Source organism: Pinus tabuliformis, chromosome X, assembly GCF_031772625.1.
Source record: "Pinus tabuliformis cultivar Carrire ecotype Pingquan chromosome X, CPIR1, whole genome shotgun sequence".
Lineage (NCBI taxonomy): Eukaryota > Viridiplantae > Streptophyta > Pinopsida > Pinales > Pinaceae > Pinus > Pinus tabuliformis.
In genome coordinates, this window is record NC_142308.1 from 1,578,264,080 (window position 1) to 1,578,270,725 (window position 6,646).

Genomic DNA, 6,646 nt, shown 5'->3' on the forward strand with positions numbered 1-6,646 from the left:
TAATTCTGTCTGTCCAAAGGTTGATCCTTTTTCCATTGTCGGGGACCCAGTAGGCATGAGTATTTATAAGAGGACAGGCTTTGGTACAGAGCTTCTGGAAGGGCATATTCAGGAGCGGCAGAGGATGATCTAGACAGCGGGAGTGCTTGCCATTAAAGTATTTTTTCCAAAGAGCTAGTTGAGCCCAGCCAGGGTTAGGAGCAATAATTCTCCAGATGAGCTTAGCTCCCATAGCAATATTTTGATATCCAAGATTTTTTAAGTTCAAGCCTCCTTCCAAGAGCGGTTTGGAGATGGATTCCCAACTGACTAACGAAATATTTTTCTCATTTTGCTTGCCCCCCTTCCAAATTTTTTTTCGAATGATGTCCTCCATTTTTCTGAGAATGCTAGAGGGAGCAAGAAGAATAGAAAAGTGAAATAAGGGAAGACTGTTAAGGACTGATTTAATAAGGATAGACTTACCAACAATGTTGAGCCAGGAAAAGCCCCAGGCAAGCAACTTGTTCTTGAATTTCTCCAATTGGGGGAGCCAATCTCTACTGAAGGCTCTTTTAAGAAATACAGGAAGGCCTAGGTACTTGAAGGAAGTCCAGTTTGAGGAGGCTGCGAAACCAAAAGTTCTCGAAATGGAATTGAGCAAGATGGAAGTGGTGTTCTAGAAAAAGATATTGCATTTGCCATTGTTTAGACTGCTTCCTGAAATCATACAAAACTTGTCCAGGACTCCTTTAAATCTGGAGGCTATAAGCACAGAGGAAACTCCCAATAACAAGGTGTCATCCGCAAAGAGGGCATGATTAATGTTTTTAACACCTCTTGCTATACAAAGCCCAGCAATTTCCTGTTCCATCATTTTTTTGTCTAAATAGAAGCTGAGGACAGAGGCTTGAAGAACGAATAGAAGGGGTGAGAGAGGGCACCCCTGCCTAAGCCCTCTCGTGGCTTTGAAAAAGTCAGCAACTCTGCCGTTTACTAATGGAGCAATCCAAGGCTCCGAAATGCAGGCCCGAATCCAATTTATAAATTTCTCCCCAAATCCAAATTTGTGTAAGACTTTCAGTAGAAAACTATGCTTGACTCTATCAAAAGAATTTGCTAAATCGAGCTTGACAACCATACCTTTTTCATTGCGACTCAGACTTGAGTGGATTGCCTCTTGGACCATAATGAAATTGTCCACTATCTGTCTCCCTTGAATGAATCCTCCTTGGCTTTTCGGAATGACTTTGGGGAGGATGAGCTTAAGTCTTTTAGCGATGACTTTAGTAATCAGTTTGTAACCAATATTACATAGCGAAATTGGACGAAACCTGTCGAAGGTGTTGGCTCCTTTTTCTTTGGGAATGAGAGCAAGAAAAGCAGAGTCCGTGCTGGCTCCGATTTTCCGGCAAGCTTGGGACTTAGTAACCATTTTGTATAGATCTTTTTCCACAATCAGCCAACAAGATTGGAGGAATCTGGATGTAAATCCATCCGGCCCAGGGGCTTTGTCTGGGTCCATGGCAAAGAGGGCATCCTTGACTTCATTCTTGGTGACTTTAGCTTCAAGAAGGTGATTCATTTCAACAACAATCAAGGAGGGAACCACGTCAATCATATTAGAGATTTGGTCCAGATTTATATCTTCACTATACAGGCTTTTAAAGTGAAGGGAGGTAGCTTTTTTGATGCTTGCATTGTCTTTGTGAATAATAGTGCCATCTTTGATTTCAGAAATGGAATTGGTACATTTCCTTGCCTGAGCTTGTTTATGGAAGAAGGAAGAGTTCCTTTTCGTTGCTTTAAGCCAAAGGCTGCGTGACTTAAGTCTCCAGTATTCTTCTTCTGCTATGAAATCCTTGTGATAGTTTTGCTGAAGTTGGGCTTCTTTGTCTAGAATCTCTTTAGTTATGTCAGCTGTTTTAGCTTGGAGATGATGATTTTCCAGAATGCATTGGAGATTTTTTCTTTCGTTTGCTGGATTGGGCAGAGTTTTGGCCTAGCTTTTTAAAGCCCTTTTCACTCTTCTGAGCTTCTCCTCCCAGACAAAAAAGGGGGACCCTTTGACCGGCTGCATCCAGATGCCCTTAACTAATTGCATGAAGTCCGATTCCTTAGCCTAGAGTGGGCTAAATCTGAAGGGAATTGGACCTAGGTCAAGCTGAAACACCAGTTCCAGCTTGATGGGTTTATGATTAGAAGTGATGCATGGGAGAATATGAACTCTAGCCTCTAATACAAGCAAAAGAAAAGATCTTTGAAGTAAGAATCTATCCAATCTGGCAGCAATGTGGCTAGGATCAATTCTTTTATTAGTCCAAGTGTACTTACCAGAGATTGGCTTGATGTCTAGCAGGTCCCAGTCTTGCATAAGGTCCTTTGCCCATTCCCTTGCCGGATCTTGAACAATGCTGCCTCCTCTCTTGTTTGTTGATAAGAGAGTGAGATTAAGATCTCCTGCTATGATGGTATTCTAAATATTAACGAGATCTGATTGGGTTCTTATGGAGTCCCAACAGGTCCTTTTTCCACAATGTTCACAGGGATGTACACGTTGAAGAGACTGATAATCTCTTTTGAATCTAAGTGCTGCAATTTTAAGAACAACCAGTGAGTATTAAGGGTCTCAGAAACGACTGAGAATTTGCTAGCATTCCAAAGAGTGCCCAACCCACCAGAAGTCCCTCGGGCTAAGATTTCTTTCGCCTCACATTTGTTCCAGAGTTTCTTACTTGCCTGAAGGAAGACAAAATCTTCCAGTTTGGTCTCCTGGATGAGAAGTATGTCAGAAGATTCTGTTCTTATTAAACTTCTGATGGCTTCTTCTTTGATTCTGCTCCCCATACCTCTACAGTTCCAGGAGACTATCTTCATCATTTGTATTTTTGGTTGGCTCCCTTGGAGCCTTGGGGCTGGTTTCTCGCCATCTTTTTTTTCATGCTAGTAGCTTCTCAAGGGTTGGCTGGTTGCCTTGGAGCTTATCCTTGAAATTTTCCTGCTCTCTTTTTTCCCAATTTGATTTGCGGCCTCTTGTGGATCTCCTTACCGAAGCTTGGGATTCTCCTATTGCCCCTTCTTCCTCTAAGCAATCCGATTCATGCTCATCTTCCTCTACTTCAATAGTTTTTCCTTTGGAAATCTTAGCAAGGCTTGCCCCCTTGGGAGAAGAGGGGGTACCTTTAGAGGGTGGGGTTGATTTTTGATTGTTTGGTTCCTGAGTTTCCTCTATTTGTGAGCTTAGAGGAGCGAATTTATTTTCTTGATCCATTCTGGGAGGGGGTTGCTGAGGAGGGGCCTGAGGACCTCTTCCGTTTGGACCAACCTACTTTTGGATTTTCCTGGCGCGCTTGACCTGGTTCCAACCTTCTTCTTTACCCTTATCTGGTTCCACATTGGTTGGGCATCCTTTGGCGAAGTGACCATAGACATGACATTTTCGGCATTTGAAAGGCAACTACTCGTAATCCAGCTTCTGCAAATGGGTCCAGTTTCCTACTTTGATTTTGATGGCTTCCGAGAGACCCACCTCTAGGTCTACTTATACACAGATACAGGCACAGTCATATTGATATTTTCTGTTTTCCCTATCTATGAATTTCCCAAGGGTGTTTCTGATGTGTTTCAGCAAGTCACAGTTCCAACAATGAACTAGGTGATTAGGGAGTCTGACCCAAATAGGGAGAGCCGTGGAAACATCGATTACAAGGTCGAAATCCAGCATCCATCTGTTGAGGTACAGGCCCTAGGGGCCCATGAAATAGGGGCCATTCTGAAAGATTAGGTCCTTGTCGTCCTTTGAGGTGAATTCGAAGAGCAAGAACCCTTGTCCTAAGAAGTAGGAGGTGACACTGCTCTTGATCAGAGGAGCCCAGTTCTTGTTAACCCAGGTCTCAGTGGTCTTAGGAGAAAGCCATAGACCGGTGAACTGGCCAACGAGAGCATGCTTAGCCAAGGAGAGGGCGACTTGAATCAGAGTCTTTGGCGGCAGGGAGATTTTAGGAATGTCTTCTAGCCTCTTGACGAACTTGGCTGCTTCACTCTTTTTCTTCTGCGGCAAGCCGACCAAGAGTCGAGAGAAGGCTTCGGCAGATGAAGGTGGAGGAGGCGGGCCTGCTTGGGGTGATCTCGAGACCTCCATGAGGGCGAGCCCGACTTACTGGTCCCTCCCAACAGTAAACGATCACTCTGACCGCAGGAACTCAAAGAAGAACGCAGAAATGACATAGGAGGCTAGGGGCCCCAAAGCCACGGGCCGTAGAGCAGCAAGGGTAGAGGCACCGAGGCACAACCTAGGATTTCATGGCAGCAATCCAACCAATTAGAGCCAGATGTTACCCACCACTTTGTGGGTGATATCTCTAGGAGAAATTTTTCTCCATGATGAGCCTCAACCGGCAACCAACAGCCCCTTGATGCTTCCTACTAGATTGTTGTGCCATTTCTATGCCACCTGAGGTAGCCATGTGGTCCCTCACCCACCTGTATTGATCATATGTTAGAAGGTGGGCCTCCCAAATCTAAAGGTATGGCTTACCATTTGGTAATTGAGTATTGAGTTTACTTATCATGGATACTTTTTGTTATGGATTGACGGGGGTATTTTGCTGAAATAGTGGGCTTAGTTTGGGATCTTGTCCCCTTGATCTATTTTGGTTGTTACCCTTTGATCTTAGTCCCGTGTGATCTCCTTTATTTACCATTTGGTTCTAGGGTGGTACTACTTGGGAATCCCTGAATTTGGGTGCGTGGTCCTGCTCCTTTACCTGTACATATTACTTCCTTTCCACTCACTATACCCCCATTCATATTTTCTCCCACCTGGGTCCACATTTCCATTTTGGGTCCACATATGGCCAACCTGCCTATCCCCTTGCCCCCACCTTGGTTTAGGCCTAGAATGATTCCCCAAAGGTTGAAGGAATTAAAAGAAAAAGTGAAAATCATAATTGGCCACGTTTAACAGGAAATTGTACCACAAAATGCAAAAGATGGTCGGGACAAAATAATCAACACGTGGGAAAAATCCAATGCATAAGCTCTACCCCAATCCATGGTCATCACCCTGGTTCCATAGGCCCTAGATGAGCATCCATTAACATTCAGGAACCCATGTTTATCCCAACCCCTGGAGGGAAATGAGCCACCCTACCTAAAGGGGGTAATCACTGTTATATCTTACATATCATGTTCTTGTCCTTTGAGCCCTAAGAAGTTAATTAAAGAAATTCATAAAAGGAAAAAGGCATATAAAGAAGGGTGGAAAAATCAAGTTTAGGGAATCTCATGTACTACAATTACTCCCTCCTACACATGACATATCTGGGTGTGGGATTCCCCTTATCTAGCTACCCCTATGCCCCACTATGTGGGCCAAGATTGCCCCTCTCATTCCCTATTCCATTCCACTTGTTTGTCACTTTCCACCCCCATTAGTGGGATGTACCTTGGACATACTATCCCCTTTAAGGGATGAAATCACCTAATAAGGTACTTGTCTAACCCCCTTTGGAGTTTGGAGACACTAGCACATGCCAAAGCTCACTACGGAAGGGCATGCCATTATGAAGTGCCCACATTGTTATCCATTATTTGTAATATCTTTAACCTGATTATTTTAATGACTAGTTGTATTGGAAGCCTAGGGGACACAATGGATCTTATGCAAGATTACAGGTGGTTTCCATTTGGGTTTGGTCTCCCTATATGGGATCCTAAACCCCAGAGGTCTACATTGGCACATGAAGGGTGTGCATAAAGAGCCATTGGCCTCCAAAGTAGTAGAAAACACTCCACAGATCTTTATGGATGCTCATATATTACTAGTGATCTACTTTTGGGATGATGGTGATATGCTTGGTACATCATGCCCAGTAGGTCCCCACAGGAGTCCCACACTCTTGGAAGGTGTCCCAGGACTTGTACGATGTCATGGTAGAATTCATTCCACCATTTGGACCCTTACAGAGGATCTACATGCATCTCTGATTCATATGGAGACCCATGGTGTCATTTATGTGCCCTTAGACCCACAGGGAGTGCCACAGGTCTACTACTGGGAGAATAGGGGGCCAACCCCCTATCCATCATATTCCAAGGAATTTATTTCTCAATATGGAACTTCTAGATATTATTATGCCTTTGGAGGGCCCTACGACATGTACATATTATTATTTTTCCCCTTGTGAGGCCATTTTTACACTTTTGAGCTAGTTTGGTGGACTTGTCACCAATAGGGGTTTTATTTGCACATTATTTTATCATTAGGGGCTAATGTAGGCCCATATGCTAATTCAAACTCCTTAGGAGGCTATATATTGATGTTAGATACATTCATTTGGATCATCACTTGACTTGGGATCTCTTTAATCATAAAGAACTTCACATTTTTCCTTGGAGGATATTTTCTGGACATGGATGAATTTTGACATATGGATTTGGGCTATTTATCTTGCCTTGGAGTGTTTTCTTGTGAATGAAATGCTGGTTGGATATAATATATAACGTTGTAAATTAATTTTGATGTTATTATTCTTGTTGCTGCATATTGCTAAAATTAGGGCTAGTTGCTGCATAATTGAAATGTGGAATTGAGCATGTTTTAGTTTAATGTATGGGCCAATGTCATGTGAATGAAATGTCCTGGAGATTATTTGTCTCGATAAGC